Source organism: Amphiura filiformis, chromosome 5 (genome assembly GCF_039555335.1).
Source record: "Amphiura filiformis chromosome 5, Afil_fr2py, whole genome shotgun sequence".
Lineage (NCBI taxonomy): Eukaryota > Metazoa > Echinodermata > Ophiuroidea > Amphilepidida > Amphiuridae > Amphiura > Amphiura filiformis.
In genome coordinates, this window is record NC_092632.1 from 63,262,109 (window position 1) to 63,276,545 (window position 14,437).

The 14,437-nt window shown below is 36.5% G+C and overlaps 1 protein-coding gene and 2 pseudogenes across 1 annotated transcript in view; 1 reads left to right on the forward strand and 2 right to left on the reverse strand.

Moving 5' to 3' along the window:
- The window catches only part of LOC140152327 (zinc finger FYVE domain-containing protein 26-like), a 162,500-nt gene that overhangs the window by 31,959 nt on the left and 116,104 nt on the right, over positions 1–14,437 (forward strand). The window lies entirely within an intron of this gene.
- On the reverse strand, positions 4,517–5,686 carry LOC140153535 (fibrinogen C domain-containing protein 1 pseudogene; annotated as a pseudogene).
- LOC140153532 (microfibril-associated glycoprotein 4 pseudogene) lies at positions 10,984–12,625 on the reverse strand (annotated as a pseudogene).

Sequence of the window (14,437 nt, forward strand, 5' to 3'; positions counted from 1 at the left end):
AGGGGAGGCAAAATCAACGCCAAAAGGTGAAATTTTCGTAATTTTGGGTTTTTACTAGGGGAGCAACAGGGGTGGGGCAACAGTTCTGACTGGGGGGCATTTGCCCTTTCATGCCCCCCCGTGAGCCGCCACTGCACTTAGTAGGTTTACACGTTGAAGCGAATCTACAGCGCTAACATCACTTTCATCTGCTTTATACGCATACATGCGTAACTGGTATTATTCACGTACTGGTTGGTATAGGTATGGACCAAAAATATTTGCACCGATATGTGACATTATCAAGCAAATCAGACAATTTAAGGGCTCATTGAAATACCCTACCACGTTTTCACACAGAAAGAAGGCAGGACTCCCCTCGCTAAGCGCGTGCCTCAGGAAAGCTCGGTCATAAAACGGATGGATTATATGCATCAGTGATACACCCTGCCCAGGATTTTAACAAAAGAAGGCTAGCACAGGAAAGCTGCAGGATGGCGCACACCTTCCTGTGTAAGGAATATCAATATGAGCCCTAAATGGATTCCTGAACATGAAAGTTATACTTCATCTTTTATCTCAGGAAATGCCAGGTTTTTTTTGATGGGATTTATATTATAACTTGTCCCCAATGCCCCCCTCCCCCCTGATGTTGCTACAGGTTGCATCACATGGGAAAATATCACAGGCATGAGAATTTTCAGTTTAAAAACTGAATTCAGTTTTTTTTATAGTTAAAATTTCCGCAACTTTATTTAATTTCAGCCCGTTTTTGGTACTTTTTGCCCAATTTCACGCACATTTTCAGTTTTTTTCAGTTATTTTTAGGAAGGTGCAGTCTCATGCCTGATATCAGTTGTATCAACTCATTTATAATCAAAACACTGGAAGCTATTTGATTTATTTGTCAACTTTAATTAACATTTTTTTTATCAAGTCACTTCTTGATCAACCCAACAAAGGTATTTTCCTTCAACAAAGTTAACAGAGAAAATACTGTATTGTGTGGACCTAGAGATTATATATTGTTTTATATCATTTTGTTTCATCATAGTTTTCTTTCAATTGGACCCTTCCAGATGTTGATGGTGTTTTGGCTCGGCTAACTCCAATCAGGCCGGAATTAGCGAAGCCAGACTACACGGTCATCCTCGTTTTTAGGCTACACAATCATCCTCACTTTCAGTTTACCATTTCACTAACTCCTGCCTGATTGGAGTTAGCCAAGCCAAAACATCATCAACAGCTGGAAGAGACCAATTAATAAGAAAATTCTATACATAATAAAATTTACAAGTTGATAGATGAAATTCACATAATATAATTGACATTGTCCTACCAACATCTTCCAAGAGTAGTACATGTTCTTTTACAAATTATATCAACATTTAAGTCACTGTTTACTTCCTTTGAAACTGAATTACTGAGCATTTTACAAGTAGTGTCCCTAATTATGGCTGCATGGCACAAGACTGTCTCGGTATATTGAGAAATTGTGCCAAAAAGAATAATAATGATAATAATAAAAGTAAATAGCAATGAGGGGTTTTAATTATTCACTTGTATTTGTACAATGAAAATCTATTTTTTAAATAATGAAATAGCTATAAATTAGCTCAAACTTGAAATCCTAAGAGGAAACACGGCTTGTAATAAAATTACTGGTAATTAAAATTATCATACAATTTGAACTTTATAAAAAGCTAGTATTAATAGTACAGCTACGCAAAGTTGATTTTGTTCCCAATCACAGCGAAGTTATTAACACAATGTTTGCAGTTTCATTTAGCAGTATATAACAGTCATACTGTGTAACGTAGTGCAAAGTAAAGCAAGAAATGTCCACATCTTGTGTCCACAGAGAAATTAAGCAATGCCAGCTGATTTCCATCTATCTTTAATTGGAGCCATATCATTTTCAGATTTATTTTGTATTTCTAAGGCTGTGATCACATAGAAGTATACTGTATACGGTATTCGCTATATGATATAGGCTCATTCGATCAGGCTGAGTTCACATACTCCTATGTGAACTCAGCTTGATAGAATGACGTACCGTAAACGTTCGCCTAATGGCGCTATAGAGTTCATGGAAATGAGAGAGCGCCATCCCTGTAAAAGCCGACTATTATCACTGATCATTAAGGGTACGTGTAGTTAAACGTTGAAACCTATCGATACATACAATTATGAACAAGATCGAACAAACTTGTTCATGATAATGCGATAATTATTCACCTGATACGTTTGCTGGCCCAGTGAGCAGAGCATTAGACTATAGTGCGAGGATAAAGAGAACTTGTGGAGAAGATTGATGGTTCGAATCTCATGCAGTAATTTCTGACAGATTATGATGTCTGTCAATGTTTTTTTTTTCTGATTTGAGGAAATTTTATTCTCTATTTTCTTGATTTTATCTTTAACATTGTTTATATAATTTTATTATTTTATTTTGTATGTGGCTTTGTTCATGATTCTTTGTTTTTATCGTTTCATTTTAGAGTAACTCAATCCATTCAATCAAATGTTGTAATGAACCTATTTGATTAGGCATTTGTTATGTGTATGTATTCGCACGAATTCAATTCATAAGAGGTATATCATTTTATTCAAGGGGGTCCCAAATATACGGGGTCATAAAGTCTTGGAAAGAATAATAGGGGGGGGTCATAAATGTTTTATGACCAAAATGTAGGGAGTCACACGATGACCACAGAAAGTGTGTTATTTTATTCAAAAGACTGATTTCAATACAATTTTGGGGTTTGGGATCATAAAATTTTTGTTGCGAAATAGGGGTGCGCAATTTTATTGACGCTTGACTTTTTGTAAATTTGGGACCCCTTCCGAAAAAAATGATAGCCCTCTAAGAGGATTCAACAGATAACCTGTGCCCCAATAATCCCTAGCTATATTTGTTTGAAACTGTTCCACGGAGGATGTATCATAATAGGCTCAGTCTTCAAATGATATAAATACAATTTGAATGAGTGAACGAACAAAATCATACAACGACCAACTGAATAGAGAGAGGCTGTGCATATGACGTATCATCCCGTAAATATGCCGGACTACTTAAATGCATTCAACAAAAGCATGATTGCATCTACCGCGACAGTTCATCTTAGAGCGTGTTTATAGACAATCTTTCCGTTATTTAGCTAAACTACCGCGTAGTCTAGATTTGCAATGGTTAGCAAAACATAAACAAATATAGACTGCGTGGCAGTCCAGCTAAATACCGCATAATCTGGCTCACTATAAACACGCTCACATACATAACAAATGCACTACGATCAAATAGGTTGAGATGACAACATTTGATTGAATGGACTGCACTGCGCCATGATTACGGGAAGAAACCGGTTCAAATCCTTTGTTTGGAGCCAATCGATAAACGCAAGGCCTCTATAGCTATCATTGAATACAGGCTAGGATTCCACAACACAATGAGAACATGTTATAAGGCGCTTTGGAAGGCACACAATACCCCAATGGCTTTCCATATTATGTGCACTCAACAACTATTCCGTGTCGAAGCCCGGTATCGAAGTTACGTAATGTTACTATGTCAACGGGATCACGCGCTTAAGTAATGAACCACGATCGAAACAATCAGTACACAAAAAAGGCATACCAAAATAGCGTGACCGTAATGATCGCCACACAAACAGTGCTTGGTTCCGATACCATCACGGAGTTACGTAACTACTTCGTGGTCTGATAGTTATGATCAATGGTCTGATCTACTTGGGTTCGATCCTTTCAAAAAAAAAAAAAATAGCTGATCATTTATAATGCATAAATGAATAAAGTAATGTAGTTACACAATTTGAAACATTGAGGCCGTTCTATTTTTCAAAGGTCATTTAACTGTTAAATGTAGTGGAATATATCACGCATTGATAGGTAGCAGGTGGAGCAAATTTTGTCAGCGGTTTTTGTTGCCGTTTGTTCGCAGTGCCTATTTATCTAAAAAATAAAAAATAAGAAAATTAAAAATTAAATTTAAAAAAATTCACAATATTCGTTCGTAAAATGGGGACAAAATCCAAAAATATTTCTTGACCCTTCTTCACATAAAAGTGGGGGCAGAAATCAAGAGTCGAACAAGTACCATTCAGCATTCAAGGCGCACCCTCTACCGACTGAGCTGACGGGTCAGACAATAGAAGGGTGTAATTTTGAACTGATTATATTTAAAAAATATGAAGAAATTGCAATGTTATAAAAAGATTTATCAAACTGAGTTAGGTATAACGTATGAATCGATTTACAAATTAAGTCCAATGGCACTTTGAGAAAGAATACCCGAAGAAACCCCAAAACATTTACTGTTCTAGCAACTAACCTAGTGACCTAAAGTATTGGGTCATGTCACAATATTTTTTTCTGAGGCATTATGTCCAGGTTGCTCAATTTAACATACACGTATCCTTAATGCTGTTGAGATTTTACAAGGATGGCGCTCTCACATTTCTAAGAATCCAAAAGCGCCATTAGGTGAACGTTCTGATATATCGTATAGCGAATACCGTATACAGTATACTTCTATGTGATCGCAGCCTAAGGTGAAAAAGAAATTGTCACTTGTGATTATTTTTAAAATTCTTAAACAATAGGTCTTATTTTCATCTGTGCTTTTTTAAGAGCCTCATTACTGTCCTTCCAGTGATACCAGGTTATTGCATGCGTACAGGTGGATGTTTCTGTATAAGGTCCATTCAAGCTGGAATCCCCACAATTGTTGTACCACCAAGCCCCACATCTCTCATTAGCACAATTACTGCGCGATCCATCGTTATCCCGGTCTTTGGTAGAGAAATTCATACCATTACGTTTCAAGGAGTTTCCTGCTGTCCCGCTGTATGCCCCAATTGAAAGCTGGAATTGTGTTGACTCATCACCAATACGGAAATCATCATACAGCGCGTAAGCTGTGTTATTGTCAAAGTCTTCAATCTCAACTTTCAGCTGCCAAGACACTCTTGTTGATGTTAGTCTATACAGTTTTTCTAGTCCGAGCCAGAACTCGCCATCAAGATCACCAAAGCCGTTTTTGTATTCTACCCAATCACGATAGAAATCAACCGAACCGTTAATGCGTCTCTGGAAAACTGTCCAGCCTGCGTCGTCTGATTTCATATCACAGAAAACTTTGAAGGAACCTTTGTAGCCCAGGTCATCCCAAGGTGTAATCGTGTAAATTCCACTCGCGTACGGACCTTGCTCTGCAACGTCAGAGCAATCACCTGGTATTAGATGGAGTCCTTTTGTTAATACGGCAAACGACTGGGACAGCATAAGAGACATGGATTCTACCACATCCGTTAAGTCTTTTAATTGTTCAGATATGCTGATCATTTCTGTGCTGACAAGAGCTTCATCGGTAGCTATATCTTGGCTATCTTGCTGATCTATCAATAATGTTAAGCTGATCACAAAGAGAAGCAATGAAACTTTACCGTAGCAAGCCATGTTTATAAATTGAAAAATGCTAGTTTTTTTGTATCAAGCTACTTTTTGAGAAGACAATGATGGTTTGTGTGTAGTCGCATTTAAGCAAATGATTTGAACCCACAGTGAGATTCGAAATATGCAGAGCAATGCGTGGCAATGAAACTTACTGATGCACAGTGCATATCAACATGTTTTGATTCTTTGTTGGTGGAAACGTTACACCACAGTACCAGGCTGTTATTTTTAAACACCTTCCTTCAGTATTGCTTTCAAATACTAGGTATGTGAAATTGTAGGTGAGTAGATTGTGAAGTATTATTGCCTTCATCCTTCCGTTATTATTATTTTAGAATCAAGCTCTATACAATTTTGAAATAGGTCACCTTCTGGTGTCATGCACAGATATGGGGTCATGCACATTCAGCCAAAGTCATGCAAATTTCTGCTCATTTAAAAAAAATCTGTAATTGATTTGTTTCTTAAAAGCAAAATAGGCATAAATATACAAATTTAAAAGGCCGTCATTAATTAGTAGGCTATTAGTAAAAGGAAGAATGTCACTTTTTATGCCTCCACCGGAGGTATTATGTTTTCTGGTTGTCCGTCTGTCCGTCCGTCTGTCGGGGTGTCCGTTCGTTCGTCCGTCCGTCCGAGCTTGTGAGTGCAATTTCTCGGAATTGGTATGGCGTATAGTGATGCGATTTGGTGGAAGGGTGGCAATTGGGGTCTCCAAATTTTAGCAGGTTTTTGTTGCAAAATATGGTAATTAAGTACCTAATTTGCATAATTTATGCATATCAAGCAAAATAACCTTGTGCACAGATTATCTGGAGATATGTATGAGTTACAGTGATTAAACTTGATGGAGAGTAGCACAGCCAGAGGTTCTTGACCTGATTTGCTTTTCAGTGCAAAATTTGCATAATTGCAAGGTCATTTTGAGGTCATTTGGGGTAATCCGGGGTCAAATGGCCATATATTGTTGTAGGTTCATGAAATTTGGTGGGAACGATAACTGTAGGAAGAAAAAAATGCCAAGGTCATTTTGGGGTCATCCAAGGTCATCTGAGGTCAAATTGCCATAGATTGTCGCAGGTTCGTGAAATTTTGTGGGGATGACCACTGAAACAAGGCAAAAATGTCAAGGTCATTTTGGGGTCATCCAAGGTCAAATAATTGATTGCCATAGATTGTCGCAGGTTCATGAAATTTTGTGGGGATGACCACTGAAACAAGCCAAAAATGTCAAGGTCATTTTGGGGTCATTCAGGGTCATCTGGGGTCAAATTGCCATAGACTGCTGCAGGTTCATGAATTTGGTGGGAACAGCCACCTTAGCATGCTTAGTGAGACAAAGAATGTGAAGATCATTTTGGGGTCAAGTGAAATTGCACCGGTTAAAATGATGGGCGTCAAGGTGGAGGCATTGTCGAGAACCGTGCAGGTCGAGAACCACAAAATTCTAGTTGACAATCTGTTTCACAAGCAAAATTGCAAAATTAATTTTTGCAGACTATGATCCTGGTGGGGTCAGTAAAGATGGGTCACAAATTGTACTAACCCCATCTTTGGGTGAGTCACCAGATGGTCAAGAATTTTGATGTAGGGATCTTATGAAGTCATTGCTAAAACATAGGTACCAAATGATGCATCTCTGAAGCTCTCTGGTTAATGGGATGGGGAAGTTAAACTTTTCTTTGACTGGCTGGCTGGCTCCCTGGGCTGGCTCCCTTTGGTAAGAGCTCCCTTTGGTAATGACAATTCAAGTTCCTATCCAAAGGTGTCTGTAAAGGGGGAAAGTCTAGTTTTGTTCTGGGGGAAAGTGGCTTTGACCCCTGGTTTTATTTGACATGGCTGGAGTACAAGTCATTTTTGGAAGTGTTTAAATTGCTTTGGGCCACTTTCATCAAGCCTTTGGTTCCATCAGGCCCTACATTCCCAGATTTAAAAAAAGGGGTAATCTGTTTTATCAGAGCTGGGCTAAGCTTTCCTGGTAGTTAGTGTCAAACTTTTATGAGTGATGTTATTTTAAAACATTTTAAGCCAACTTATGAATATCATATTTACTTTCAAATATCATATTTACTATACCGTAAAACCTTGTCTACAAGCATATATAGTGTTTTTGATGAAAGCTAAGTTCATACGAAACTAGCGTAAATATGCCAATGCAAAATATAGGTCTTACAATAAGTTTGTTCTTATATTCTTGGATCTGTTGTTTATTTGCTCAAACTCCATTGGCACCGGGATTAATTTAGCTTTCACCATATGCTTGTAGACGAGGTTTTACGGTATTGCTATTAATATTTATCATATTATATTTACCATATTGCTATTAATTTGAAACAAATAAATCCGCTTACCTTTTGTATGCCTTCACTCAGTATGTCTGCATATACAATGTAGACACTATCTGCATGGTATCACTTAATCTGCTTCATAGTAAATGAGATGTGTATAACTAAAATACTAAAAATTTTTCTTTAATCTCCGGAAGTTTATTTTTGATGGCATATTGCAGACTGTAAATGGATGAGTATTTAAATTCAGAAGTGAAAAATTTGTCTCCCAAAGAGCAAATCAATTTACTGGGTTGTCCTCATTGCATCCCCTCCTGGTGCTACCAATGGTTGGGAAAATATCATTTGTGTCAACTCCTTTTCGAGGGCACTCCCATTGTGCCCTGTACACCATCCACGATAATCAACTTTTGAAAAGCACCCTAAACAAGGATTTAACCCTTGGCTAAAACAATACACTAAACAGGTGTTTTCACACCCTAAACAGGGATTTTAGTCCTTGCATCAAATTTCATATCCTAAATTTCATTTCCGCGTATTAGCAATTGCAATTTTGCTACCCTTTTTTCTAATATTTCATGTTTTCGACACCCTAAACGCGTTGTATGCGCGTAGCGGGCCTACCCACGAAAACCCCCTTTGACGCGTTTTTATTATCGCGGATGGTGTACAGGCCACAATGGGAGTGACCCCCGGCTCCTTTTCTATGGACAGTGATATATTGGCAGCAACATTAAAACAAAAAATACTTGTATTTATGGAAGCTTTATAATCATTCAGTCAACTTTCATTTTAATCACATCACTTATTTCTTCTTTATAAATTACTTTGCTGCATGAATTATTTAGGCTATTCAATATTTATTTATCTGATATTTATTACATTCTTTTGGATTTTAAAATTACAAGCTGAATCTACTTCACAAAATTTAATACATTTGGAAATATAATAGTGATATTCATGATGACCTATTTAGAATGGTACTAAATTTGAGGTTGTATTTCTTGATCAAACCAACAGTGATATTTATTTTCATCAAGAAAAAATATGGTGTAACCTATTTTGTGTACCTAATATAGGGCTACCATTTTGTTTTGTATCATTATGTTTTAAATACATGTACCGTATTTGACCTAAGTAGCACCTCAGGCACTTTAGTTAGTCATGGGGGGGGAGTTACGTATTAAAATTATGAAATAAAAGCTTTGTATTGAATTAAAAACATGCGTGAACAATGCATTCAAGACCGAAGTTAAATCATAATCCTAAATTGGAAGGTTTAGAACGTATAATTTCATTCAGACACTTAGTAGAAATATTTTAGCGTATAGATGAATTGAAAAGGGGTGCTTAGACAGTTGTCACATACAAAAAGATCTGGGGGGGCATTTATTAGAGGAGGGGTGCTTATTAGGGGAGGGGTGCTATATTAGGTCTAATACAGTGTAGCAAATTTACAAGCTAATAGATGATATTTACACATATAATTTTCATTGTCACTACAACAATTTTCAAAATAGTACACATCTTTTACAAAGTGACATACTATTGAGATTCATGATGACCTATCTAGAATACTACTACATTTGAGGTTGTATTTCTTGATCAACACAACAATGGTATTTTCTCCTTTTAAATTTGAAACACAGAAAATACTGTATTGCGTGTACACTGTAAATTTTTTTTAAAAACAATTCAACAAGTTTATATCTGTACTTTAAATGTAAAAGTATAGGAAGCATTGATTACGATTTACACTTAAACATGTTTATAATGGTATTTTTATAACAATTATGAACTAAATCGCGATCAAGGACTGGAATTGCCAACCTTAGACAACGCCGTCATTCGACCAAAAGTTGCCAATGGTCAACAAATGGGCAAGTCCATCACAACATCTTAGGACTTCTGATGAAGATGTGTGTCACACATCGAAAATTCAAGGTTATTGAATTTTGGTGCTGAAAGTCAGTTTAAACTTCTTGAAACAATTATGAACACTCCAACATGCTTAAATTAGCAATATAACATGTTGGTCTGTTGATAATTGAACAAGAGCGATAACCGCACCATAGCTGAACCATGTGGCTTCGGCAGTATATTGTGGTAGGCCTATACCACTGTCATCATTGCATTTAAATTTCAGCTCAATTGAAGCATTTTGAAAACTTGACATCTGACCCCTTTATTGCCCCTTAATGACCTTAAATGAATTTTAAAATATTTTTAACATGTTTAGAATGTCATAAGGATCATTGCGTTTAAATTTCAGCTCAATGGGAACATTTTGGAAAACTTGACATTTGACCCCTTTGACCCCTTTATGACCTTAAATGAATCTTAAAATGTTTTTAAAATGTTTAGAATGTCATAAGGATCATTGCATATAAATTTCAGCTCGATTGGAGCATTTTGAAAAACTTGACCTTTGACCCCTTAATGACCTTAAATGAATTTTAAAATATTTTTTAAATGTTTACAATGTCATAAGGATCATTGCATTTAAATTTCAGCTCAATTGGAGCATTTTGAAAACCTTGACCTTTGACCCCTTTATGACCCCTTACTGACCTTAAATAAATGTTTAAATGTTTTAAACATGCTTAGAATGTCATAAGGATCATTGCATTTAAATTTGAGCTCAATCGGAGCATTTTCGGTTAAAATGACCTTTTTTTTCCCTGTGACCCCAGGATGACCTCTGACGTTTGGAAATAGTTTTATTATATTCTTTATGTTTTCCTCTTTCATATGACACCACTCATGGGGTCATACCTTCGTGGCATTTAGAGATATGTCCATTTCAGACCAAATGGTTAGTCAGTTAGTAAGCTAGTAAGTAAGTAAGCTAGTAAGTAAGTAAGCTAGTAACATTCACTCATATAGGCTGATACCATTTCATGGTTCAGCAAAAATACCATTATGAATGTGTCAATCGTAAGCAACACCTCTTATACTTTATGTGTAAAGTACAGAAATAAACATGTTGAATTGTTTAAAAAAGTGTTATCCTGGAATTTTTACAGTGAACCTAGAGATAACATTTTGTTTTATATTATTATGATTATAGATAGCAAAATGTACAAGCTGAGATTATATACTTAATGTTCGTTGTCATAACAACACCTTTCCAAAATAGTGCACATCTTTTACAAAGTATGTCAACATTTGAAGTCACAGTTGACTTCTTTTGAGAGTAAATTACATTGCAAGTAGTGTTCATACTCTGGCTGAGTGGCTGTATGACACAAAGTTGGCTGGGCTGTATATTGAGAGATTGGCCAAAATGAATTGAAGGGAAAATGAAACAATAGAAAACGAGGGATTTTAAATTATTCACTGGGATGTTTTATAATTTTTTCAAGGCTCCTTTGACAGCGTTAACCATCGCGTACGCGTGCCCGACGTTAAAGCATGTGCATTGGACTTGTGCAAAATAATATGCGCTGGGCAGCTAGCAGTACGCTTTAATTTGTAAAAGGAAATCTGAATAACAGTATAATATGTAACTTTACAAATAAATGAAATAGCTATAAAATTGTCTCCAATGGAAACACTGTTTGAAATAAAATTACTAATAATTGAAATTATGACAAAATTTGAACTTATTCAGCATTTTAAAAACCAGCTGCCAATTACAGCAACTTTGATAACATTTATGGTGATAACAGTTTCATTTTAAAGCATTATATAACAGTCATGCTAGACAACTTAGTGCAAAGTCAAGCAGATGTCCACATCTTGTGTCCATGTAGAAAGGAAGCAATACCAGCTGATTTCCATATCTCTGTTATATAGTAGCCATACTGTTTCAGGTTGATTTTGTAACTTAAATATTTATCAGCGAGTGACGTTTTTTTAAATTCTTAAACAATTGGTCTTATTTTCATCTGTGCCTTTTTGAGAGCCATAAATGTGCTCTTCCAGTGCTTCCAGGTTATTGCCTTATTGGTGGATTGTGCTGATGTCAAGTAAGGTCCATTCAAGTTGGAATGCTCGCAACGATTGTACCACCAAGCACCACTTCTATAGCTTGTAGAAGCACAAGCACTGCTCCATAAATCATTATCCCTGTCCTTAGTAGTAAACTTCATACCATCATGATAACTCAATGAATCTCCTGCTGTCCCACTGTATGTGCCAATTGAAAGCTGGAATTGAGTCGACTCATCACCAATACGGAAATCATCATACAGCGCATAAGCTGTGTTCCCCTCAAAGTCCTCAAGTTCCACTTTCAACTGCCAAGAAACTCTCGTAGACGTCAGCCTATTTAGTTTATCCAGTCCAAGCCAGAATTCACCATCAAGATCACCAAAACCGTTTTTGTATTCTACCCAATCACGATAGAAATCAACCGAACCGTTAATGCGTCTCTGGAAAACTGTCCAGCCTGCATCATCTGCTTTCATATCACAGAAAACTTTGAAGGAACCTTTGTAGCCCAAGTCATCCCAAGGTGTAATTGTGTAGATTCCACTCGCGTACGGACCTTGTGCGGCAATATCTGCGCAATCACCTGCTGTTAGACGGAGTCCCTTTGTTAGTATGGCAAAAGAATGTGACAGCAGAATGGCCAAGGAATCTACTACATTGGTTAGGTTTTTGAATTGTTCAGTCTGAATCTCTAATATGCCGATCATTTCTTGGGTGTTGTTAGTCTGCACATTTTGAGCCTGCAATTTTTCTTGCAACGAATGAGGAACTGCTCCAGTTGCTCTCTTTTGGCGATTACATTTTGCATCATCTATCAACAATATTAAGATGATCACAAAGAATACCAATACAACTTTATCGTAGCCAGCCATGGTGTAAAAATCACAACTTCTGTATCAAGTATAAAGTTATTATTGAAAAGATGATGATGCGTTCTGTGTGCAGTCGCGTAAGAAAATGAATTTCACCAACTGTCAGCTTCAATATATAAAGAATAATGTTTGGCAAAGACTGATATTTACTGAAAAATGATCTATAGTGTGCAGATTGCTTAAAGTTAATGCGAGAAAATTAACACCAGTTTTCTTCCGTAATGACTTTTATTTGTTTCAGTTTGTTATTTGAATATAAAATTGTTTTGCAGATGTTTGAAATTGAAGTGCTTCGATGTGTTATTGTTACCAGAAATGATGCTTCCGTTATTCCTTGATTTTTTAAAATCAAGTTCCGTGTACATTATTATTTGAAAAAGGTCACATAATATACTTTGTGTTGAATAATTACAGCCGGCCCAGAGGAAGTATGATCTTAATAGGGTGAATTAGGTTCAAACCCTACAATGAATTTAAATAAAAATGCCTCTGGCACCCTCCAATGAAGCTCCAACCCCTTTAATAGAAGTACAGTCCAACCGCTTTTATCCGGTATGATGGGACTTAGCGTCAAGTTAAAAATCTAAGTGACTTATGTGTAATTCTGCATTGAATGTCCAAAGTACTAAAATTTGGACAAGAAATTAAATCAATATGGGGTAATAATTCTGAAAGATGGTATTTTAGTACTGTATGCAACATAAATATCCTTCTAAGTGCTTCAGCATATGAAATTGAGGTATCAAAGCATTAAAAATATGTTTTTCTATATAATTACACAGGTGCTTAAGGGTAGACGAGGTATTGTTGGTCGAAGCAACCTAAAAATCGATTTTCATTATCTAGATCAATATATTATTGAAAATTAACACCTTGATGTTTTGCAAAAGTTCTTTCTACAAATCGTATACTCTGCAAACTTGCTTAATTTATTGCTGTTAATTAGTTATTGTGTTGTTGTTTCAGCCCTCTTCACAACGTAACTCAAGAACCGCAGCACCTATAAAAGTATTTCTGTGATATTTTAATTCTTCTATACGCTCGCTATGAATTGAGCAATGCAATTTTTGCCAAAGCTCACTACCATTCGTAAGATGCTGTGAACTACCAAATCACAACAGTTTAAAATAATTAATAACCTTAACAGAGAGATATATCTGGATAAAAGAGGTCTAAATATTAAGGATGCTGGACTGTATTCTAACATTCTTCCTTTGTGTCAATCATGACTAAATGAGATTACCATTGTACCAGCTCTGAACTCATGTAGCGCAGTGGTATAACTTCCAACTGGTAGTTGTGAGGCCTGGGGTTCAATCCCCAAACTAAACAGACCAACATCTTGGCAGTTAAATGTGGAGCTTGAAGACTATGAGGGCAACACAGCTTATGCACTGTATGAGTTAGGGTCAGTGTGAGGGTTAGGGTTATACTCATGATAATTAAGGTAGTGCGAGAGGTACATGTACTCCAGAATTATTCTGAAATTTTCATTGACTATATGTGGGGTGTCTGGGTTAACATGTAACAATTAGGGACTTCATGCATTCTGACCAAACAGGGACTGTATGATAACTTTGGTTATCCCCTGTTGGATGCTACCCCATGTATACAGATATGCTACAAATAAAATGAAGCTATTACAGCAGTATACATAAGTTTGGTGGGGGAAAATAAAATTGTGTGATGCGTGTCAGTTTTTATCAGTGTGTGCCCAGTTTACACCCAATACAAGTAGGGGTAGGGGTGTGTGTGTGTTTGACTCTACATGTATGTGGGGTATATATGTGTACCAATGAATCTTAACCCTAACAGGACGGTATACTACAAAATACTACTTGATATATGCGCTGTTTGTGCATGCATCCCACGTGGTGTGATGACGCA